Source organism: Dendrobates tinctorius, unplaced genomic scaffold (assembly GCF_039654945.1).
Source record: "Dendrobates tinctorius isolate UK_male_01 unplaced genomic scaffold, ASM3965494v1 ptg000258l, whole genome shotgun sequence".
Taxonomy (NCBI): Eukaryota; Metazoa; Chordata; class Amphibia; order Anura; family Dendrobatidae; genus Dendrobates; species Dendrobates tinctorius.
The window spans coordinates 2,589,593-2,602,500 of record NW_027361925.1 but is presented as its reverse complement, the minus strand read 5'-3'; the positions used below and the strand labels follow the sequence as shown (position 1 = coordinate 2,602,500).

The 12,908-nt window shown below is 46.6% G+C and overlaps 1 protein-coding gene across 2 annotated transcripts in view; it reads right to left on the bottom strand.

Annotated features, from left to right (window-relative positions):
* Window positions 1–12,908, bottom strand: part of NHSL2 (NHS like 2) — a 236,978-nt gene that overhangs the window by 35,924 nt on the left and 188,146 nt on the right. The gene's annotated exons all lie outside the window — the stretch shown is intronic.

Below are 12,908 nucleotides of genomic sequence, written 5' to 3'. Positions count from 1 at the left end.
TATTTTAATAAGGTAAGATTATGAGATTGCTTCTACAAGGTGGCAATACCGGGGGTGGACATATCATTGGTGCAACTTGTGCAGCTGATGAGATAAGGGGGCTGTCACCTCCAAAAAAAGGTGGGAGTGTGCATTATGGTGGGCAATTGGACTGCAAGGGGCCCATACACTGATCTTGCAAGTGGGCCTCTTCTGTCTGTGTCTGCCAGGGGTGTAATATGTATACTTAAAGGTATAGTTTCACATTTAATGACTCAGTTTTTATACATGTTTCTTAATTTCAAAGACACCTTTCATAGAATGTAACAGAAAATCTAGACAAGAGGAACAGGAAAATTGTGCAAATACATCAGACAGCTGTCAGTGGAAAGTTTGTGCAGCTGATCTCTGTGTTCTGGCACCCCTTACACATGAATAACTAACTGATAATGAATGTGCTCTTTTCTGAAACAGGGGATGTCCATGCATATATTGATGAACTATCCTTAAAGGGGAGCTGTAACCTGACCTATAACCTGAGCTGTGACCTGACCCTGAGCTGTAACCTGAGCTGTGACCTGATCCTGAGCTGTAAAATGAGCTGTGATCTGACCCTGAGCTGTAACCTGAGCTGTGACTTGACCCTGAGCTGTAAAATGAGCTGTGACCTGACCCTGAGCTGTAACCTGACCCTGAGCTGTAACCTGAGCTGTGACCTGAGCTGTGATAAGACCCTGAACTGTAACCTCAGCTGTGACCTGACCTATAACCTGAGCTATGACATGACCCTGAGCTGTGATCTGACCCTGAGCTGTAACCTGAGCTGTGACCTGACCTGTGATCTGACCCTGAGTTGTAACCTGAGTAGTGACCTGACCCTGAGCTGTAAAATGAGCAGTGATTTGACCCTGAGCTGTAACCTGAGCTGTGACCTGATCCTGAGCTGTGACCTGAGCTGTAACCTAAGCTGTGAGCTGTAGGTAGGTGTGAGAAAGTTCCCCAAAGTCAACTATCACTACAGCCCTCCACAAGTCAGGCTGTTATGAATGAGTCACCGAAGGAGGAAAAAACAAAAATACAAGCTAAGTCCAGAAAACCGGAGAGGTTGGTAGCTATCGGATTGCAGACCCCTGATCCTATTCACACAGCTAACAGTAGCCGAGGGGGGTTCCTACGGTGCCCTAGACCCCTCGTTCACAGCCGGAGAACTAAATAAGCCTAAAGAAAGAAAGGGGAAATCTAAACTGCCCCAGAGCAGACCCCAAAGCAATAGACAGCCCCCAACATGTATTGTCGGTGAAAAGCAGATGAAAACACAAACACAGACAGAAAGACAGGTTGAGCAAATGATGGGGCCCAACTAACTAAATAGGAATGGACAGAAAAGATGCTGGCTGCAATCCGAAAAAATACTGCCAAAATAATGTCCAACACGTCTGATAGAAAAAAGGCCCTGAAGTCACTAGACTTCAAAAACACTATATCAGCACTCAGGTATATTCTGAAGACTGAGCAAAAGATCAACTTGACCAGAGACAAAAATGGAGCTCAGCCTGTACCAACAAGGGCAGGCAGAACACAAACACTAAGTAAACAGACAATATCTCATGGAAAAATAAGAGAGCAAATACTTAGCTTTCAGAAGACAGGTACTGAACTGGTTTGCAAGTGCTCAGAGCAGAAAGGATCACCAGCACTCCTGTAGGGCATCGGCTGCCTTATATCCACTCAGTGATTCCGGGTGTCCAATCAGGCTCCACCTGTTCAGATGACAGGTTCTTCCCAACCCAATCAATTTCACTACCTCTCTTCACCAGCAGAGGGAGTTCATCAGACATCAATGGTGAAGGGGAAAATTAACTCACAACATTGGGCCTTTATGGCAGAGTAGCCCGACGGAAGCCTCTCCTCAGTGCAAGACATTTGAAAGCCCGCATAAAGTTTGCTAAAAACACCTGAAGGACTCCCAGACTATGAGAAATAAGGTTCTCTGGTCTGATGAGATGAAGATAGAATTTTTTGGTGATAATTGTAAGCGGTATGTGTAGAGAAAACCAGCCACTGCTCATCACCTGCCCAATACAATCCCAACAGTGAAACATGGTGGTGGCAGCATCATGCTATGGGGGTGTTTTTCAGCTGCAGGGACAGGACGACTAGTTGCAATTGAAGGAAACATGAATGTGGCTAAGTACTGAGACATATTGGATAAAAACCTCTTACAGGGTGCTCTGGATCTCAGATTTGGCCGAAGGTTCACCTTCCAACAAGACAATGACTCTAAGCACACAGCTAAAATAACAAAGGAGTGGCTTCAGAACAACTCTGTGACCATTTTTGAATGGCCCAGCCAAAACCCTGACCTAAACCCAAATGAGCATCTATGGAGAGACCTGAAAATGACTGTCCACCAACGTTCACCATCCAACCTGACAGAAATGGAGAAGATCTGCAAGGAAGAATGGCAGAAGATCCCCAAATCCAGGCGTGAAAAACTTGTTGAATAATTCACAAGAAGACTCATGGCTGTACTAGCTCAAAAGGGTGCTTCTCAAAACTGATACTGAGCAAAGGGGCTGAATGCTTATGACCATGTGATATTTCAGTTTTTCTTTTTTAATAAATTTGGAAAAATTTCTACAGTTCTGCTTTTTTTTTCAGTCAAGATGGGGTGCAGAGTGTACATTAATGAGAAAAAATGAACTTTTTTGAATTTACCAAATGGCTGCAATGAAACAAAGAGTGAAAAATTTAAAGGAGTCTGAATACTTTCCGTACCCACTGTAGGTAGCGTTTTGCTTATAATGTATATAGGAGGCTATGTGCATGTACACACGTGGTCAAAATTGTTGGTACCCCTCGTTTAATGACAGAAAAACCCACAGTGGTCACAGAAATAACTTGAATCTGACAACAGTAATAACAAATAAAAAATCTATGAAAATGAACAAATGAAATTCAGGCATTGCTTTTCAACCATGCTTCCACAGATTGTTTTAAACTCATGAAATAGGCCTGGAAAGAAATGATGGTACACCTGAAAATAATGTGACAAAAGAGACATGTTAAATCAAGGTGTGTCCACTAATTAGCATCACAGGTGTCTACAATCTTGGAATCAGTGAGTGGGCCTGTATAGACGGCTACAGATACTCACTGTGCTGTTTGGTGACATGGTGTGTATCACACTGAACACGGACCAGATGAAGCGAAGGAAAGAGTTGTCTCAGGAGATTAGAACGAAAATTATGGACAAACATTTTAAAGGTAAACGTTATAAGACCATCTCCAAACAGCTTGATGTTCCTGTGACTACAGTTGCATATATTATTCAGAAATGTAAGCTCCATGGGACTGTAGCCAACCTCCCTGGACTTGGCCGCAGGAGGAAAATTGGTGATAAATCAAAGAGATGGATAATACAAATGGTAACAAAAGAGCCCAGAAAAACTTCTAAACAGATTAAATGTGAACTTCAAGCTCAAGGAACATCAGTGTCAGATCGCACCATCCGTCACTGTATGAGCCAAAGTGGACTTCATGGGAGACGACCAAGGAGGACACCATTGTTGAAAAAAAATCATAAAAAAAGCCAGATTGGAATTTGCCAAACCACAAAACTTCTGGGAGAATGTCCTATGGACAGATGAGACAATAAAGGAACTTTTTGGCAAGGCACATCAGCTCTATGTTCACAGACGGAAAAATGTAGCACATCAAGAAAAGAACACTGTCCCTACTGTGAAACATGGAGGAGGCTCTGTTATGTTCTGGGGCTGCTTTGCTGCATCTGGCACAGGATGTCTAGAATCTGTGTAGGGTACTATGAAATCTCAAGACTATCAAGTGATTCTAGAGAGAAATGTGCTGCCCAGTGTCAGAAAGCTTGGTATCAGTTGCAGGTCATAAATTTGCAACGGGATAATTACCCAAAACAAACAGCTAAAAACACCCAAGAATGGCTAAAAGGAAAACACTGGACTATTCTCAAGTGGCCTTCTATGAGCCCTGACCTAAATCCTACCAAGCATCTTTGGAAAGAGCTGAAACATGTCATCTGGAAAGGGCAACCTTCAAACACGAGACAACTGGAGCAGCAAAAACCCTGGGTTGAGGGTCAGACAGGGTTTTCCCTAGTTAAAGGGACACCACAGGGGCCCCGGGTATTTCAGCCTTAGTTGACCTAAGCCCCGCATGACATTATAATCGGCCCACATTTTTCAGGAGTCCATGGATCCCATGGATTCCATAACCCGCTGTCCTTACAGGTCTCCGAGTTGAAAGGGGCAGTTCAACAGCAGGGCCTGGTAGTAGCGAAGGTGCAAACGGCATCTGCAGGTATCGGTGCAGAGCCGAAGATCCCACTGCCAGAACGATTCTCAGGGGAACGCAGCAAATTTGTCATATTTCGGGAGGCCTGCAAGTTATACTTCCGCATGCGCCCTATCTCCTCAGGTAATGAGGCTCAGCGGGTGGGTCTGGTGTTATCATTACTGAGTGGTGACCCCCAAGCATGGGCATTTTCCTTACCAGCTGACTCTGCTACATTTCATTCTGTCGATAATGTTTTTTCTGCACTCGGGCTCATTTATGATGATCCTGACAGATTGGCTCTAGCGGAATCTAAAATCCGCGCCCTCCGCCAGGGGGAGCGCTTGGCGGAGGACTATTGTTCGGAATTTTGCCATTGGGCAGTAGACACGCAGTGGAACGACCCAGCGCTGCGGAGTCAGTTTATTCATGGGGTTTCAGAAAGAGTTAAACAGGCCCTCCTGATGTATGAGACTCCTGCATCGTTGGAGTCTGCCATGAGTTTGGTTATACGTATTGATCGCCGTTTGCGTCAGGGGGCACAGGAGACGCTACCCCTGGGGGAAAGCAGAGGTGCAAGTGTGGTTGCTGCAGGTGAGCCCACTGAACCTATGCAAATTGCGGGGGTGTCACAGGTTAAGCGTCGCATTCCTGGGTTCAGGAAGCCCGGAGCATGTTTTTACTGTGGTAAAAGAAATTATGTTAACGTTTGTTCTGTGCTACCGAAGAAGGTCACACCGGCGGAAAACTGTTAAGCTCAGAGGGTATGGAGGAGGCCCAACTGAGCGTATGCATATCCTCCATGATGGTATCTCAATGTATGCTCCCTGCCAAGGTTATTATCGCGGGCAGAGAGCTACCAATATCAGTGTTTGTGGATAGCGGTTCCGCCACCAATCTCATAGATGAGGAGTTTGCACGCACTGCCGGGTTTAAGATCGAAAAACTCCCTCATCCCATTCAGGTGGTTACCATTAATGCCGCTCCCCTCCCACAAGGGGAGATTACGGAGTTTGTGGCTGAGGTGAAACTCCACATCGGGGTCCTACATTCTGAGTGGGTTACATGTAGGGTCCTCCGTAATCTCCCAGCACAAATGGTCCTGGGTTTTCCATGGTTGTCCAGGCACAACCCGGTGATTGATTGGAAAACTCAGGACATAGTCCAATGGAGTGGTTTCTGCCAGGACAATTGCTTGGCCACATGTGTGTCCGCCGTGACGCCCAGCCTTCCGGAGGCTTTGCAGGATTTCGCGGATGTATTCTCTGAGAGGGGTTGCTCAGAACTGCCTCCACATCGAGCCTATGACTGTGTGATTAGGTTAAAACCCGGGGCCAAATTACCTAAGGCCAGGATGTTTAATATTTCTGGTCCAGAGAGACAAGCTCTGAAAGACTACATCGCGGAGAGTCTGAGCAAAGGACACATCCGGCCTTCGTCCTCGCCTGTAGCAGCGGGGTATTTCTTCATTAAGAAGAAAGATGGGGGGTTACGCCCGTGTCTGGATTTCCGGGAGTTAAACCAGATTACGATCCGTGATCCCTACCCGATGCCTTTGATCCCTGATTTGTTCAACCAGGTGGCGGGGGCGAAGTGGTTTTCCAAGCTTGACCTCAGGGGGGCGTATAACCTCAGTATAACCGTCAGGGGGATGAGTGGAAGACGGCGTTTAACACTCCTGAGGGTCATTTTGAGAGCCTGGTTATGCCATTTGGGTTGACAACCGCGCCTGCTGTTTTCCAACATTTTATTAATGATGTATTTGCTCATGTCCTGGGGAAATTTGTGATTGTATACCTGGATGATATCCTCATTTATTCGAGCGACCGGGACACTCATTTAGAGCATGTCAGGCAGGTGTTACAGTTGCTCCGGGAGAATAAGCTCTATGCTAAGCTGGAAAAATGCTTATTTTTTGTTCAGGAGTTGCCTTTTTTGGGATATATTGTGTCCGCTGCAGGGTTTAAAATGGACACCGCGAAGGTGCAAGCGGTGCTGCAATGGGAAAGGCCTGATAATCTGAAAGCGCTCCAGTGGTTCCTTCGGTTTGCTAATTATTATAGGAAATTTATAAAACACTTTTCTACTATAGCCAAACCGCTCACGGACATGACAAAAAAGGTACCGATCTGGCTAGCTGGTCTGAGGTGGCGATACGTGCATTTGAGCGTCTGAAGAACAGTTTTGCTTCAGCCCCCATTCTGGTGCAACCGGACGTGTCTAAACCTTTTGTGGTGGAGGTTGATGCGTCTGAGGTGGGAGTGGGGGCAGTACTGTCACAAGGCTCGTCCTTGAGCGATATGCATCCATGCGCCTACTTCTCCAAGAAGCTGTCGCCGGCCGAACGGAATTATGATATCGGCAACAGGGAGTTGTTGGCCATCAAATTGGCTTTTGAGGAATGGCGACACTTCTTGGAGGGGGCGGCTCACCAGGTCACAGTCATCACCGACCATAAGAACCTGCTCTATCTGGAGTCGGCCAAGTGTCTGTCTCCTAGGCAGGCTCGCTGGGCATTGTTTTTTACACGTTTCAATTTTCTGGTGACTTACCGTCCCGGGGCTAAAAACACCAAGGTGGATGCCTTGTCTAGGTGTTTTCCGGGGGGAGAACCTCGGGAAGAGCCGGTACCCATCCTCCAGGAAGGTGTAGTGGTCTCGGCTCTCACGACTGAGGTAGAGGCGGAGATTGCCGAGGCCCAAGAGGAGGTACCGCCAGGACTTCCTGACAACAAATCATTTGTACCCCTTCATCTTCGTCTTAAGGTGTTGAGGGAACACCACGACTCAGTACTGGCTGGTCATCCAGGGGTTAAGGGCACCTTAGAGCTGGTATTGCGTCGTTTCTGGTGGCCCAAAATCCGGCAGGACGTGGTCTCGTACGTGGCAGCTTGCATCACGTGCGCTAGGGCCAAGTCGCCCCGAGCCCGTCCTGCTGGCACGCTACAGCCTCTGGGGTACCTAATAGGCCATGGACAGAAATCTCCATGGATTTTATCACTGACTTGCTAGCCTCGGCGGGGAACACGGTCATCCTGGTGGTGGTTGACCGATTTTCAAAGATGGCGCATTTTGTGTCGTTGCCTTCCTTGCCCAATGCAAAGACGTTGGCTCAGGTGTTTGTGCAGGAGGTGGTCAGACTCCACGGAGTTCCGTCGGACATAGTATCTGATAGGGGAACTCAATTTGTGGCGAGGTTTTGGAAAGCTTTTTGCTCACATTTGGGGATCAAGTTGTCACATTCATTGGCGTTTCATCCACAGTCAAATGGTCAAACTGAGCGCATGAACCAAAATCTGGAGCAGTATTTATGATGCTTTGTGTCCGACAACCAAGAGGAGTGGTCTACTTTCCTTCCTCTGGCCGAGTTCGCCTTAAATAATCACCGCCAAGAGTCATCGGGAGAGTCTCCGTTCTTTTGTGTTTACGGTCAACATCCTCAATTTTGTACCTTACGTCAGGGTGACTCGGGGGGCGTCCCGGAGGAGGACCAGCTAGGAGATCAATTATCATCGGTCTGGAGGAGGGTGAAACAGCGATTGTTGAGCATGAGTGCGAGGTACAAACGGGTGGCTGACAGTAGACGCGTGCCAGGTCCGGACCTGTGTGTGGGTGAATGGGTGTGGTTAGCGACTAAAAATATAAAACTCAAAATTCCATCTTTAAAATTGGGTCCAAGGTTTATTGGGCCTTTTAAGATTGCTGCCATCATTAACCCAGTTGCTTATCGGTTGGAACTTCCTGCGGTATACAAGATACACAACGTGTTTCACAGGGCTTTATTGAAAAAGGTGGTAGGCTCTGTGGACACGACGCCGATGCCACATCCGGTCATGGTGGATGGCGATTTAGAGTTTGAGGTCTCCAAGGTAGTGGACTCTCGAGTAGTGCGCCGTACTCTTCAGTATTTGGTACACTGGCGGGGGTATGGTCCGGAGGAGAGGTCTTGGGTACCAGCCTCGGACATACATGCGGATCGGCTGGTCAGTTCTTTTCACCGTCGTCATCCGGACAAGCCGGGTCCTATGAGTCTTGAGGGCCCTGGGGTCCCTCGTAGAAGACGGGGTACTGTCATGTCGGACGCTATTCACACCACAGCGTCTGGCAGGCAGAGGTAGTTTCACCTCCGTCCACTTGTCATGTCAGACGCTATTCACACCACAGCGTCCGGCAGGCAGAGGTAGTTCCACCTCCGTCCACTATAGCCTCAGTGGCGCCGGCTTGATTTTCTCAGGCTATCGGGGGTTAATCTAGCTGGAGATCAGGTTGGATGTTTGGTCACGCCCACGGTCTTTAAATAGTCGTGCTGGCCTATGGGCGTCGCCAATTATAGCTTGTGTTTCATACCAAGTGGTTCCGGTCTGGAGTGGAGGTGTTGGAGAGAGAGAGATTCGTATCTGGTGGCGTATGATCCGTTGTTACCTTTTCACCTTCCCATATTTGTGTTTTGTTGTGCCCTGTTCACATTACTGTATAGTCCTGTGTGTATGCAGTGCAGTTTAAGTTCTCCCTGTCTGTCATTATTGTGTGGGGCTTTGGTGGTTTGTCTCCTCACTGGGTGGAGGGTGGAGGGTTAAGCTTAGGGCTGAGTAGGAGATAAGGAAAGGTTGGAGGCTCAGGCATTTGCACCATCAGCAAAAACCCTGGGTTGAGGGTCAGACAGGGTTTCCCCTAGTTAAAGGGACACCACAGGGGCCCCGGGTAGTTCAGCCTTAGTTGACCTAAGCCCCGCGTGACAACATCTTAATAGCCAATACTCTGTGGACCGATGAAGCAAATCTTTAACTTTTTGGAAGGTGTATGTCCCATTACATCTAGCGTAAAGTAACACAGCTTTCAGAAAAGGAACATCATACCAACAGTAAAATATGGTGGTGGTAGTATGATGGTAAGGGGCTGTTTTGCTGCTTCAGGACCTGAAAGACCTGCTGTGGGAAATGGAACCATGAATTCTGCTACCAAAAAATCCTTAAGGATAATATCCGGCCATCTGTTCGTGACCTCAAGCTGAAGCTCCTGGGTTATGCAGCAAGATAGTGATTCAAAACACACCAGCAAGTTCCACCTCTGAATGGCTTAAGAAAAGCAAAATTAAGACTTTGTAGTGGCCTAGTCAAAATCTTGACTTTAATCCGATTGAGATGCTGTAATGACCTTAAAAAGACGGTTCATGGTCAGAAACCTCCAATGGAAGCTATTCGCTCATCTCTAGTCCCAGTCTGTCATATGGCTCCTCAGGAAAATTAATCTCCCCATGCTCTATGGTGTATAGCACCATGTTATGTGTAATACCATACATAAGGGAGACATTTGCATGGCGTTTTTCATGTACGGATGTGCACCAGGGTACCTGTGTGTTACTCACATGACCTATCATGGGGCACTGGCTGCTCTTACTCCGCCCCTGCCTATATATGCCATGTTATGTGTAAGGAGCTTTGATGGCCTTTTCTTTGCAGATATGAGAGGCCGCGGAGTCGTCCCCATGTTGTCATGTTGCTCTATGGATCTGTACATTCTATAAACAGCCGGACAGCACTTGAACACTGTTTGGCTAATTTAATCCAATGGATAAATGCTGTACGTAATGATGTATAAAGTCTCAGCGCTGTAATTATTGTACCCTGCAGTCAGCTCATTCTATTCCTGGCTGGCACTATGGAGCCGTTCTAGGCACAATTCATCCAATATTCATACAATACACCTTATATCACAGACCCCGAGGGAACCAATATAACGGCTCTAGTAACCTGTCCAGCAGCTCATCTTATGTGAAAGACAGGAAGGAATTTTCATTACATCTGGATTGTGTTTCAGGAAACTGCAAGTTTCCTAATAATAACTATTTTATGTTTTCTCCTGATAGAATAACAGGAAAGGTAAAAGAATGCCTCAGTTACGTCAGGTCTCTTCTTTATATATCAGAATATTTTCTTTCTTGGCCAAAGATCTGTTTGGTAAGTTACCATACCATGGCCTACTTTTCTACATATTCGCCAATGTTGCCTAAAATAACCTTTGTATATTTAGAAGGTACAAGAAGTAAGTATATTTTATAGTATAATATTTTATATCATACTACTTGTGTTTTTACCATGACACAGACCACTGCAGTGTCTCTAGCAAAGAGCATTATGATGTATGTGATTAACATACACACAGTGTAACACATTGTCAGAAAACTTAGTTCATGAACTTGCAGCTCTCTGGCGCCCCCTTACCCTGCTGGCCAATAAGGGTACAAAGGTGGTCAGTGACAGTCCTTGGATCCACTGCTCAAAGTGGGTTTTGAGCCCATGCACCACATCAATGTAGCTGTCGTGTTGGCCACGTTAGAGGTTCCGGAACTTTTTACGGTAAACCTCAGGAGTCAGCTGGTACTTTTTTTTATCAGGGACTGCTTGATGGCCTCATAGTCTCCATCTTGGTCTTGAGGGAGAGAAGGAAATGCCTCCAGAACTTTTCCTCTGAGCTCTGAAGTTAAATATCGGGCCCATTGGTCCTCAGACAGCTGTTACTGTCTGCAGGCTTTTTCAAACCCCGGCAGAAATATGTCCAAGTCCCCGTCTTTGTCCATCACGTCCATGTCCATGACGGGGTTTAAAGAAATGAGCGTTGCTGGACTCATTGCTGTACAGGGAAGACCTCTGCCCCTGAATTTGGGCTAACTCCAGCTGATTCTGCCTCTCTTCCCGCTCGGCCTGGGCCTGTCGCTCTTCCCTCTCGGCCTGGGCCTGTTTCTTGGCTCTCTCGGCCTCTCGCTGGGCTTGGGCCTGCTGTTCTTGAAATTGCAGGATCAGCTTCAGACGTCCCTCACGAAAGTCTGCGTGGAGTTGCTCCAAGGCCATCTGGAGGAGGGGGTCCACACCACTTTGGTTGCGAGTATGGTTGGCATCTGCATCATCAGGGCTTTGGTGAAGGACTGGCTTTGCAGCACATTACAACAGTTCCGCAATCATTTGGTGACTGGTTTTGCCTGTGGAGTCAATCTGTCTCATCATACAGAGGGTAATAAGAGTATCCTTGGTCTGCTGGTTATACCAGGGCTCTCCCATCGTAGCCATAATTGCCAAATAAAAGATAGGACAGAAAAACAAAGAGGAGTAGGGTGTAACTGCTACACATACAGTATTGTCTCAGATCTAATAAACACTGAGTTCGATCTTCAAAACTTTTTGCGCAGGGTCCTCGCAAGAACCGTGCAAACTTTTAGTGAGAGGAATGATAGCTCAAACCAGATCAATAATGCTTTATGATCCCACCGCTCTGCCACCAATTTGTCACAAAAACTCAGTTCATGAACTTGCAGCTCTCTGGTGCCCTCTTACCCTTCTGGCCAATAAGGGTATAGCCAGAGAATAAGAACAAGGGCGCAGGTGCTCTAATTTATATTGAATATTGTGGCACGTGATGTGACGGGATGTATATATACCACTGGTTCCTGATAGGAACATATATATACCTCAATCCAGTCACCATCAAGTTCCCAGCACCACATAAATACGAAAACTATGCTGCCACCACTAACCTCTTATAGGTGGATCGGACACCTGTTTGGTAACATGAATTTGCGCAGAGTACTTGGCGGATCGCTCATAGAGCAAGAAGAACGAAGCTAGCAAATTTATAAGTTTACTTCAGAAAAAGAACGGCAGTGTTTACAAAAGATACACATGATGTTACAAAAGAGACAAAATACAAGTATGTACAAACAGTTATGAAATAAAAGGGATAAAATACGAAACTTACTAAATCTCAGTCACAGGTATGACATGTCGATAAAGGGGAGGAGAGATCCCAAAGAAATGATCCAGTACCACAGCATGGTGTTTCAGCTGTCTCTCCTGGCTCTGAATGATTGCCAAAGATGGACGTTCTAGTTTTATGCTTTGGCCAGAAAGTTAGGAACTCCCACTTTGCTGACTCACATATTGGCTGTTTTCTGGGAGGTAGACATAGCTTGGAAAGATATCAATATTTTCTTTTCTTCATATCTTTGCCCTGGAAGCTCACAGGCCATTGATATTGGCATTATTTTTTCCCTTGTGATTTTACTGTTCTTTAGTCCAAACACGATATGTCTGATTTGCTGGTGGGCAGAATTATTCATTACCCAGGTTTCTGATAGCTCTAAATGCCGCAAAATGCTGCCATGCGTAACCTCAAGTGCCCAGTGTCATGCAGCTGCAATGTAAGTTTGTGTGTGCTCCACCTGTTGGCAACAGAGGGGAGGAGGGATGGCACACTCCCAGGGTAGGCCTGCACCGCAGCAGCCAAGACTACCATCAGGTGGCAGCAAAAATATTAAAAGCCGGGTCAGCAACAAGCAGTCATACGAAGTACCAGAGGTCACAGCAAGCACGTGGTCAGAAACAAGCCAATTGGTCAAAACCAGATGGTTACGCGGTACTGGGGGAAAAAGTGGAAGAGTAATCAGAGACTAGCCAGGGGATCAGAAACCGAAGCAACTAAACAGTATCAAAATGGAGGACAGAAACTCAGGTCAGGGAACAAGCCGAGTCATACACACAACAGTGGCCAACAGGGGGCAAGCATACAGAAAAACATGATTACTAACAGAGTAACCTAGGTCAGCTGCTCAAGCTGAGGGACCAGAAC